At 36.8% G+C, this 12775-nt stretch overlaps 1 protein-coding gene and 1 long non-coding RNA gene across 2 annotated transcripts in view; one reads left to right on the top strand and one right to left on the bottom strand.

Moving 5' to 3' along the window:
• Positions 1-9086, top strand: part of LOC149770055 (uncharacterized) — a 101178-nt gene extending 92092 nt beyond the window's left edge. The window contains exons 2-3 of the long non-coding RNA XR_016418976.1: positions 5333-5447; positions 8742-9086. This is a non-coding gene — a long non-coding RNA (uncharacterized LOC149770055). The remainder of the gene's footprint in view (positions 1-5332; positions 5448-8741) is intronic.
• The window catches only part of LOC149770054 (uncharacterized), a 90366-nt gene that overhangs the window by 32059 nt on the left and 45532 nt on the right, over positions 1-12775 (bottom strand). The gene's annotated exons all lie outside the window — the stretch shown is intronic.

Raw genomic sequence — 12775 nt, 5'->3', positions numbered from 1 at the left:
AAAAAGTCCCTAAAAATTTAGTAAATTATTAACAAAGGCCATGCTGATCTAAAAATACTTGTATTATCTCACCCCTACTTGTGACTCCTTTCCGTGTGGCCAACAGTCATAGATACCCACAAACAGGAAGAGGCAGGTTGTACACACGGGGTCTACTTCAGTTTATTCCAACATTTTTTTTTAAATGCTGGCCAGCACAAATTGTTGACATCTCTGATACACCGTCTGTGTTCGTCTGTAATACGGTGTATTAACGGCGAATCGCAAAAGAAAGAGAAGAAAAACAAGAGCTACCCTCACAAATGCTAGCTTCTGTGTACAAAAGACGCGTATGTTCTTATCTGGCACGTCGGCGCCTTGTTTAACGCCTGCTCTTTCATTTTTTTCTCTGCCATTATATGTACTCTTACTGACTTTTGCAACTGAATATGAGTGGTAAGTTTAAACGCCTGCATTTTAGTGGGATATCATGGTCATGGGAAAGTGAGCAAGAACATCTATGGTATGCATTAAAAAAAAACCCCAAGAAGATTGTAGATGCACATATAGACAATGTTTGAGGCATCGTCTTGTTAGTGCCTGGGTTACGTCGGTACATGGACCGACGCTTTTACTGTCACTAATGTGCACACGTAGGAAGAAAAGAACAAAGTATCCATTGATATTTAACACAATTTAAATAGGAACCCTCTGCTATTTTAGCGCAACAGAATTGGATTTGCATATCTTTAAAAAGCGCACTGATGAGAAACTGAACAAAGTAGTTAATATACCTTTTGTACTCCCTTTTAAGTTGAGGCAAACTGCAAACAACCAAGACACTGATCTGCTGTAGCATAATGCGTCTCCAGATCAGGGTCTATCATGTTTGTTTTACTGATTACTCCAAACAAACTGCACAGACCCAGATCTGCCGAAGCATTACGCGACGGCAGATCTGGAACTGTTCAGGTTGCATCTGGACTCGACCTATAAACGAGTAGAAACGGTATTCTCCAAGAGAAACTGTTACTATATGAGTAGTGAAATGGGTAAAATCAGCATTAACAAACCCAGATAATAAGATTGCGATTTAGCACAAAATTTTAAGCTGAATGTTCTGTTGCGAATAAAAATCTCAAATAAATGTACGGATTTCAAATTAGCTAGATTTATTTCTCCATCGATTTTGTTTGTATTTACATTAAGGTCAAACGAATGATACTGCAGATCAGGTGCTTTGTTGTCTATAGGTTGGCTCGACTTATAAAGGCAACTATATACGTTAAGCGGTAGGTAATATTCGAGAAAAGAGCAGAAATTCTCGCGCAGTTTCTTCGAATACGTATGCAATTATAGGTAACATAAAATACATAATTCTTTACAAGATAACCGTACGTATACCGAAATAAATCACATATAATTGAAACTATAGACAAGTAATAGTACATTATGTGGGATTAAATTACATTGATGCAAACCACTTCGGTGTCCTAAGTGGTTAGAGCGTCTACCTCGGGTGCGGGAGGTCGCGGGTTCGAACCCCTCCCAAGCCATACCAAAGACTTATAAAAAAAATTATACAAGCAGCTGTCTCGCTAGGTGCTCAGCATTAAGAGGTTAGTTTATGACTGTTCGGCCTGCTGTTAAGATAATGTGATTGGGTGGAACATGATGCTATGTGTCTGCGGCATGATTCCACAGTGCTAGACATCACTACAAACTGCCAAAATGCTGATATCGTAGCTATATGACTGAAAAATTGTTAAAGCTACGCTAAAAATCCATATCACACACACATACACACACATGAAAAAATGACGGCGTTTTCTTCTCCCCCCAAAAGCTGATTTTGCTTTTTTGTGAAGGAAATATGTATTTACAAATTGTTCATTTAGTACGTATGTATTGCACACATTTTGGAATTTTATTTCGGATACAATGACATTTTAGCACACGCTATCTACAGATCCGTCTAAATACAGACGTGTATCATGATAACCTGTGGGTCTTGTTTATTTAGCCTTGTCCAGACACACACTTGTCCAGACACACACTACAACAGCTGAGCTGAGCTTGTCCGAGTAGGATTCAAACCTGAACCCGTTATATTTTGAGTCCAGCATTTAACCACTGGGTCACTCTGATCTGTGTTAAACATTTAGATTTGTAAACGACTGAGCACAAAGTCTGTTTACGTTGTATACACTACTCCTTGCTCTAAGAACACAATTTTCCACTACGAATTAGTCAGATTTACATGTATAGAAAATCTTCAAATTTCAAAATAATGATGCATATTTTTCATGAAGCTCTCTAAGTAAATTACTGATATTCTTTCACATATTAACGGATTCTTTTTTAAAAGGCTCAATCCGGTTTAATTAAACAGAGTGAACCAGAAGAACTAACTGACATTTATTGCGCAGAATTGCCCTTTATATGGGATCTGCTGTCACGATGAGTCGTGCCATTCTGGTAGTTAAGTATAACCGTTACGTTTACTCGCCTTTTAAACTACTTCCTGATCCGGACTTGCGTATCAAGATTACTTCTAGTAAACTCCTAAAGTGGTTACTAACAGAAAATAAATAAAGTTTTATCACGATTGCTTGTTTGTGACAATTACCTTTGAATGGTTCAGAACTCTCTATTACTGTACTTTATTGTTCTTTTTTCCAAATTTTAATGAGAATGTGTCTGGGACTTTTAATTTCTACCGCTTGTACTGTGGTGAACAGGTTTTACCAATAGTAGCTGTTCCAAGCGATTCTTTGCTTAGTTGAATCCATAGCCCTCCTAAATAATGTTTTCTTTTTTTAATGACACTTTAATGTTTTTTAACAGAAGAAGCCGTTTTCATTTCGGTGACTGCCACAACTAAGACGTGAAGATACATAAGCAGTGAAAGGGCGGTAAAAGAAAGGGTCAAAGTATCTCTTGATTGATGAGTAAATACATGACATTTATTTCAAAGTTGGGCATTACTTTTTTCCTACTTTTGTATTTTCGCGTGTGCCGTCTACAGACGTTTATAACGCCCAATGAACCGACTACAGACTGTTCTAATGTCCAATAACAGGGCTAAACAAAAAGACGTTTAATCTGTTGAATTATGATGAAATTGCGGCTGTCAGTATTATCAAAGACTATTAAAAGCATGCGGGTCTTGAGGTAGGAAATATGCAACCACTTTCCTTAGCTATCAATTGACAGTTATATTTACAGCTTCGGACAGCAATGGGCACCTCTAAATAGCCCAAAAGAGGCATTAGACGAATCCCGCTGTGTTGGCGCGTGGTTCTGCCTACCCATTAAGATAAACCTATTTGACCGGATATTGATGGGTATCATGAGAGAAACTGACGGGACTACCGTGGGGATTGGCGCTTAGATAAAACAATTTTCTAATCCATTTGAATGTTCAGTTGTTTCACGATAAGCCAGTCTTAAGAATTAACATACCAGCATGAAGCTTGATAAGACCGTTTGAAAGAATAACAGTTAATTTGTCTACAAGTGCTATTTGTCGGAATGATAATGGAGCACCCGTGAAGATCAAATTAAAGTGAAAGAACTGAATCACAAATATTTCATGTAAAAAGAGGGAAAAAATAGACGAACTTTCTTTTTTATTCGCGAATGATTTTAAATGCCTGAGAATTTAGTTATTGCTTTATAGCTCAATAACTATATGTAGATATTCTAAGATCATGTATATTATTCCAGCAAGAAAATTAAAAATGAAATAAGAAGCAGCCTAAAACGTTCATATATCACTCCAATATCGGTAACAGCCAGTTCAATATCGGCAACAGCCAGTCGTAATCGGGTTGAAATTTCGATTGTCATCTGGTGTAGATCGATAGCAATTAACTTTTGGATATTCCTAGCCTCCCCCCCCCCCCCCAAGCAAATATGTTACAAATATAATTAGAGTACACTATTTTCGATCGTTGAAACTGATTCCTACGGAAGGTAAATATCATTACGTTGCAAATTCCGTCTGAAAATGAGAGCACAGCATTTTTCGTGCTTAAAATCAATATCAGACGATAGAAAACAATTATCATATTTAATGTTTGGAGAATTTTATAAACAACCAATGACTTTTTGTTGTCACGATAGAAAATTCTGATTTGTGGCATATCTGTTAAAATGACAACATTAGAATAAACAATTATTTATAAAAGCATTTAAGATATTTTTCTTAAAAACTCTTTTTTGTAAACATTAATGGTATGAAACGGGTTCAGTCGGATATATGAAACCATACAAAGTCTTGTGAAATTGTATACATGGCTGTGGTGCGTGGCTAAACAAATGTTTTTGTTTTTTATATACGGCAGAAATATTTATACTTAGCAAAGAATGAGTTCAAGGTCCTAAAATCAGAAAGTGTTTAGCGGTAGATATTTTTCTTTTAAACGATGTTTGTGTTTACGATTGTTCGGTGCTAAGATCAAGGCCCAATAATTGAAATAAAAAAGGCTCAAGGTGTTACTGGTGCTCGATGCCGGACAAAGGAAGCAAAGTTGCTTTCGCCCAGCATGTACGATCAAAGAAGCTGTAAAGAAACATGAAAACTATTTTGTTTGCATTGCCATATGATATTGCTGATGTTAATAACGCCCGATTTCTGTCCAAGTGTATAACATTTGCCCAAGCATAAAATGCTTTTTATCTTAGATGGGATAACTAAATGCACGTGCACGTGCTAATCAGAAAGGCAAGACGTGTATCGTGTAGAGGCAATAGTCCATTTCAAGTAAATGTGTAACAGCTATGTTTTCTCAATGGCTTTTATGACTATGAAGATAGTATGGCATGCGATTTAACTTAAGCATATGGAAAAGACATGATGAAGTAAGTTGAACCAGTCGATGAAACTGTAACTTCTAATACTCAAGTCAAGATTGCCTGGTTCATCATACCGAAATAAAATCGAGAAGAATATTCTTTTAAGTCCATCTCTTTTCATCGTCTTCCTTAAACATATCATCTTTTATGCTTAATGCTTTTATAAAATGTCAGCCTACAGCCAAAAAAATTCTCCATTAATAGAAGACATTCACACCAGTCTTGAAGTCATTATGTCATTGATTGAAGTGGACAGGCATGATGTGAATGATAGATCTATTTCTGAATCGTATCTGATGACGCTACTCAATCAGTTTAATTTATTGGCTATCGGGCATCACTTGTTTCGGATCTAAAGAAAATGAGTTTTGCAGTGGTTGCCACCGACTAGCGTTTTCTATGGATAGAAGAATACTAATCCATTGCTTGTTATTGTCTTCGTACCAAGAAAAAGACGAGTTCATAACTAGATCAACCCTTTATTCCATTTCAGGCAGAAAGTTGAGCAAGTGGTTAGATCAGAAGAAAAGAAAAAAGAAACACCCCCCGAACCCCCAACTCCCCGAAACTAAGGCAGACTGCGATCCTTATGTGATTACAGAAATCAGGTATCAGCAGTATTAGATCAAAAGAAGGGATTAATTTATCCATGTGGAGCTGTTACCTATTGGTCAGCTGTTGGATAAAGTAGTTGCCGTTGACCATATAGTTAAACACATTCGATTCAGAAAATGTATCAAGTCGTAAACAACATAATTTCAAAAAATATAGTTCTCACTAGCTTGGCATCGACATGGCTGATGTGGGCACTCGGGTATAAGACGATTAAGTTAGATTTAAATGATATGTCAAAACAGGACTCCAATTTTAATACGCTTACTGACCCTTTACAAAGCATGCCAAGCATCAGGGCTAGCCATGGGGATGCACTCAATTTAATATGCCCAGAGTTCTCGGGCTTGACTCATAAATTAAATTTAACAAAAGAAGTTGCATGTACCTTTAGACCTTTTTCAATTTGAGGTTACGGGATCCATTCGTTGAAGATAATGAGCCATGGTCTTTTAATAGGCGACGACCTGTCACTCTATTTAAAATGTCATGGTCTTATTTAATCAAATTGTTTAATCGCACAGATTATTTTCATAGTATAAAATGGTACACGCATAAACAAGAACACGGGTTCAGAGTAATTGATCAGCATCATGGAAGGAACTATGGGGCCTACCATCCACCATCTAATTTTCGGATGGGTGGGGTGCACTGGGATTTTTGGTAAAGACTTTTCCAACCATCATATATACATTAAAAAATATATACAGTGATTTATAGCACACACACACACACACACACGATATCCAATAATTGTAAAATTGTAAAAAGTAAATTTTCTATCGGTAAAAAAAAAATATCCCGGCTCGAAGGAAAGTCAATGTCTCAGCCCACCCACCCCAAAAATTAATTGGTCGGTCCCAAACTGTTGGACAGGTTTAGAGAGTGATCTCAACCTCCTCCCTATGTATGAATGACTGAAACACTATGAATTAACACTTAAAAGCGATTTCAACCTCCTCCTGCAGTACGGGTAACTGAACCATGACTACTTAATGCCTACATGACGTTTTCAACCTCATTATAATGTATGAATGACTGAAACACTATGAATTAACACTTACAAAACGATTTCTACCTCTTCCCGCTGTACGAATGAGTGAACATCTATGAATTGACGCTTACAGAGCGATTTCAACCTCATTCCAATGAATGACTGAACACTTTCGTAACGATTTCATTATCCACCCGATGAATTAATGACTTAAGTTCAACCAATAACCACCATGAAACAACACTGTATACATAAATGTTATTAAAAGCCATTCATTTCTACGACATCTATCTTAGTGAAATAAATCCTTCCACTAAACTATCTATATTAATTAAAACAATTCCTGTACAAGCTGTCTCAAACTGCAACATAAAACGGTTAACTTGCAATCTTAAGTTTAAACGTAGAAGAAAAACATAACATAAAAGTTTTGATAAACTCGTCGTGAGAATTTTTTGGGATACATTATAAGTGTTAATACAAGTCTTAAAATGAAGCAGAACTATCTATACATGTTATTTTGCCTCTTCACTAAGTATAGAAAAGTATTTTCACAAAACATCGGGAAATTAGGGAACACGGATACGAATTGCCCAACGACTTTCAGTGAAAGCAACAAAACTATTTAAAGTAACGATTTTATGATACACCCAAAATGTCAGCTCACTATTTCTTTCATCAGAGAGAGAGAGAGAGAGAGAGAGAGAGAGAGCTCTCACCTTGATACATAAAAAATGAAGTCTTCATATTTGTTATATTACTACAAGTGAGTTCATCCGACTGATAAAGTTTTCTTTCTTTGTCCTTGCAAGCATTTTGTTAACTTCCGTATATGTGTGGGAGGACTGCATATTTACATCACAAAGAAATAATTGTTTCGTAACTAGATGGAAATCATTCAACACAAACAATATAATTAATGAACATTTCAAAATAACAGATTTCCTACTAAGGAAAACACGTGTTCAACAACTTATTACTTCAAGCTTATGCATAAGTTTTTCCGATGTCCGCCCGACTTAATGACTTTCGTGACTTTGTACAAGTAAAACTAAGCTGGCCCACAGCTAAAGTGATATGGATCTCTTTTGTGTGATGAAGGGCTCTGTATATTTTCGAGTATTTTTCATTGCTAATTGAAGATAAATATTTTCTATAATAGATATCAAGTGTATCCTGCAATTAGGCAGGAAAGAAAGAAAGAAAGAAAGAAAGAAAGAAAGAAAGAGAAAAGAGCAAAGGAATTAAGAAAAAAATATCAGTAGTGGCTGCACATATCGAAGCTTATGTCTTGGTTGAGTTAAATATGTTATCAGAATAATGAACCATAATGAGAAACGCATCACTCTGTCAAAAGCCTAGTCTGATTTCATACGTTATACTTTTAAACAGGTGTATAGCATAAGAAAATTAATGTAATTTACAAGTCTTTCTATACGATTTGGTGAATTGTACCTGTAGAAGTAAGTGGTTCTTGCCAGCTGTTTTTCCCCCCCCCCCCCACAGCAAATTAATTTTTGGTAAGGGACACCTTTTCCAGAGATGAATTATTTTTTGGGAAGGGAGTGTATTTACAATAAGGTCACTTAAATCCATTAAAATATTTTAGTAAATTTTATATTATTGTATGTTGGTCGCTATGGAGATACAATATATGTTTACTACTTGCTCTCATTTGTCATTTTGCATATGCTTACAAATTTTGATAAATAGACAACCAATGAATAAGTAGACATGATATCAATTACGGAAGATAAAAAGTCTTATTATATGAATCACACACACACACACACACACACACACACACACACACACATATATATATATATATATATATATATATATATATATATATATATATATGAAATGCCGGTATTCAAGCATGTCATATCAAGATTAGTCCTCGTTTAACTTCCTGCTATTGTGCTAATATTCAAAGATTTTGCGAAGTTCAAAGCATTAGGCCGATATTTGTTAATTAGTATAGGACAGTGTCAGTTTGCTCTATCCAGGTACTCTCTATATATATGTGTATGTGTGTGTGTGTGTGAAATCTTCATTAACCTATCACAAAACCCCGCACCATAATGACGCAGACTTACCCAAATTGGCTCTAAGTCCACCAGCAATATGTACGAGCTCTTTGAGTAGTTTTACAAAAACATGTTTCCTTTTTAGACACAAACCATCTCTGTTATGTACATTCCAGAATCAGTTTATGTGTTAATCATTCGATCAGTGCAAGAATCCGATCGTCACTGCGCTGATTTATTAGAAGTTTTCTGTTTTAAAAAAGGTGGCCGTCGGCGAGAATGATCATACGATATCCTGCCCATGTTGCCTTCTGGTTAAACCGCCTGAGTAAAAGGCTAGACCCAGACATCACTCGACCCGCCATAACGTAAGTCATTATGGGACATTAATGTCAGTGTTAGGTCATCAGTATCTAGTATGTTAACTGTCCTTTTACGTGAGGAAAACATTAAGTATGACCAGACGTTGCCCTTGGCAGAGTTTGACACCTCATCATGTTGGAACAAAGTGACCACGCAATACAGACAGGTAGAAACATGGTGCTAATGACCATATTATTACCAGCAAGAAGATATTATCAGATAACGCACGAACACTGCTATCACCACTTTCCACACACACAGCAACTGTAACACACATCCAGCAATATTCGCCATATCTGTACTAACAGCACTGCCGTAAGAATAAGCACCTCGGTGGAATCCTACTGTATTGAGTTTTTTTTCATCAAGAACCTATTATGGATAATGTCAAATCTATGAAAGTTTATATTGTTGTTGTTGTGGGGTCTAACGCCATTTTTCAGCACACGATAGGCTATGCATGGCGGCCAGTATTAATGGTGGAGGAAGAACCCAGGAAAACCCCGGGGAAGAACCACCGACCCACGAGAAGCTACTGGCAAGCTTTCTCACGTACCCACATTAGCCGAATCCTAGACTCGAACCCATGCAGACAGAGGTGAGATGGCAGTGATCCGTAACGGAGAGCGCTTTAGACCACTCGGCCACTCGGGGCCCCAAAGTTTATATATATATATATATATATATATATATATATATATATATATATATATATATATATATATATATATATATATATATTAATGTGTGTGTGTGTGACTTATTGCGCATTCTTCAAAATTAATACTAATATTGACCGTCGCGAATCTTCAGATTTGCTCCATAACTAGTCTGAGTCTCCTCTGACACTTGTCAGCCCATTTTTTTTATATTTGGACATTTATGTTGGGTGTAGGGTCAGAGTCCATTCCCTATCGAAAGGTTGGAATTCGCCGATATCATTTGGTGTCGGCACGGGGTAGCCGCTTACTAGCCGGCCCAACAAACTGGAACGACCTTTCATCGAAATTGTTGTTGTTGTGGAGTTTAACGCCATTTTCAGCACATGATAGGCTATGCATGGCGGCCAGTATTAATGGTAATGGGACTATGATTTATTTTCTCAGAAATAGCGATCATAGCATTCGTTATGTCTTTACTCCGCTGATAGACGAGACGAAAGTAGATCGCTGCTGAAATTCGACCTGGATCTGGCTATTTGCATTCCTAGTCAAGTGACTACTCAACTCTCGCAACCTACGTGTCAATGACATCGGAGGTCATACGGTCACGTGATATCAACACTAAACCATTTCTAGTGTTGCTGTAGGAAAACAAATCGAACATATAAATGAAAATCACGTCATTTTTATAAAAAATGAAAAAAGTGTAAACGTCTTAAAATATTTATTGTGAAAACAACGACCGAAAATTTATAAATGTTGCAGCAATTTTAAGAAAACCAGATTCACTACGCAGAGAGCATGTGTCAATGTGGTAGTCACGTGACACCAACAAAATCATCACCGACACGTGCTCGGTACTTCTTGAAAATGGTTTTCTCCACCCTGCTGCGATACCGACAGGTTTGTGGTCGTTGTTCTCAGAATAAATATGTTGAGAAGTAAGTGTGCATTAAATTTATTTACAAACATTAAGTGACTTCTATATAATATGCCCAAATTCTATGTACAACTTTGGAAATTTGTTTAATGTCAATATCACGTGACTAAATGACCTCTGATGTCATTGACATGTAGATTGCTAGATTTGTATAGTCATGTGACCCGGAATGCAAATGGACAGATCCGGGTCAATTTTCAGCAACGACTTACTTTCCTCTCGTCTGTCAGCGGATTAAAGACAAAAAGGAAACTCGAACTACTCCATAACCTGAATAGTCGTGTAGTAGCTATCGGTAGAATAGGAAGTAAGTTTAAAAGTCTGATTTTAATCGGACTGGTACCAAATAAATTGACTTGCATGATGAAAATCATTACTTGAAAGGCGTCAAAAATAGTATTCCAAAATAGCTGGATCAGCTAGAAGAAGATCAAAATCATTGTAATCTAAGTCCATGATCCACATTCTGTTCGTTTCCAAACAGCGTGTTCTGTAACAAAATCATAAATTGCCCAAGGTACCAACTGGAGCTGGATGTTATCAAACAATAACAACGAACCGATCAAGACAGTTGTAACTCATTAGTGCATCTAAATTTGCAACCGTGGCGCTTTTTGAAGTTCAACTGCCTGAAAATTGCCTTCACGGCCACGGAGCTTGTTACGCTGTACTATGAGAATGCAGTTTGCAGTATACATTAAAATATCGAGTAGCTGGTAGAACTAAACGCATTAAAGCAAAACAGAGGAAATATAGCATGGATCCTGGCTTTTCACATATCAGACATAAATATAAATGAGGCTTTGTTCTTGTAACGCGGTTGCTGCTCTTAATTTAGTAACAAAGGGCGATTCAATTAAATTTTAAAATACAGTCAGACAACTTCTAACCAAAAGCAGCCAAACAGTTCAATGTTATTTTGCTGATTTTCATATCAGTGAAATGCAAGATCAATTATATTTGCTGGTGGTAATTTTCCAAGTCTTTTATTTACCCAGTTGTCCGTTTAAGAAACCTTAGTAAAATGAGTATATATTTCAATACGACATATCAAAATGTTTTCCCACAAGCTGTTACTACGGTAAGAACAGACTTAACATCTCCGATCAGTTGTGGATGGCGCAGATCGTGAATTTCCTCTCTATCGTTATTGAGAAGTGAGATTAGCTGGTCAGCAAATATTCATGCGGCTTAAAGAAAAAAAAAATTATGCAATTTTGGAAAGCCTTGTATCCTGTCTTATCGTGCTAGTCAGGAGAAAACTAGTGAATTGTGTTCTCTCTGGCGCTTTGACTGTTACAAATAAAGTCCCTCAGTCACGGAGAAGATCGGAAGATAAAGCAAGCAGTTAACGCCAGATCAACAGACCGATTCATTCGATAAAAAGATATCTTCGGTTGTTGTTTTTTTTTGTTCCCTGCTAGATTCGATTTAAGATTTTCCCACCATACAGTGTCCAAAAGAGTATGGGGCGGAGGGGTTACCGTATATTCTCAATGGTAGTGGATGGCCTTTCATATTGGTTCAGATTGATGTATGGGGTGGGGACAGATGTCAGAAAGCGCGAGAAACGTGTGCAGTCCAATTCCCTGTCATACCAATGTCATTCACTACTCAGTGCGGTATATTTGTCAACGGATATCGGTTAAACATGTCATAATGTGTCCCTCGAAATGTGCTATGATCCGGTTTCCTCGATGTGATATATTATAGCCAATGTGTTAAGGTGCAGTTAAATTAAACCAATCAAAAACAACCAGTATTCGATTTGGGGGGGGGGGGGAGAGGGGGAGAATTAAGGAACTTTATTATTTTGTTCCAACAGTGAGTGATGTTCAAAATAGTAAATAAATGCATCGATATAAACTTATGGGTATTTGTCATGATGACGTCATAAAAGGACAAATATAATATTTATATCGAGTATGTAGGCCTTGTACAGAGCTTAAACGAATTCCTTGAATCTCAGGAAAGACTCCTAAAACATACTTCAACATACTGAACAGAAAACAGCTTTTCTTATAGTATCTTTATTAGAAGGCAAATAATTATGTCAATTTTGTTTCAGCATGATAAATTGTTGATCAAGGCAAATTGTTATTGCCTTTATGGGACAGACTGCTAGGTTGTACACCACATATACACATTTATGACCAATGAGGCATCAATGGTAATAGGAAACTTCCAAGTATATCTATTCGTGCACGCGACTCGAACAATACTGGATCAAATATATTCTAAGACCTTTATTTATAGCTTATATGTTCTTGTGCAATGACTGCATTAAGCTCGGAAAAATCCAAACTCAAACCTTCAGGGCAAACAGCTGTTA

Source organism: Sinohyriopsis cumingii, unplaced genomic scaffold (assembly GCF_028554795.1).
Source record: "Sinohyriopsis cumingii isolate HCF-2022 unplaced genomic scaffold, ASM2855479v2 utg002807l, whole genome shotgun sequence".
In the NCBI taxonomy this organism is placed as follows: Eukaryota; Metazoa; Mollusca; class Bivalvia; order Unionida; family Unionidae; genus Sinohyriopsis; species Sinohyriopsis cumingii.
The sequence above is the reverse complement of the archived record's forward strand: the minus strand, read 5'-3'. Positions and strand labels throughout refer to the sequence as shown.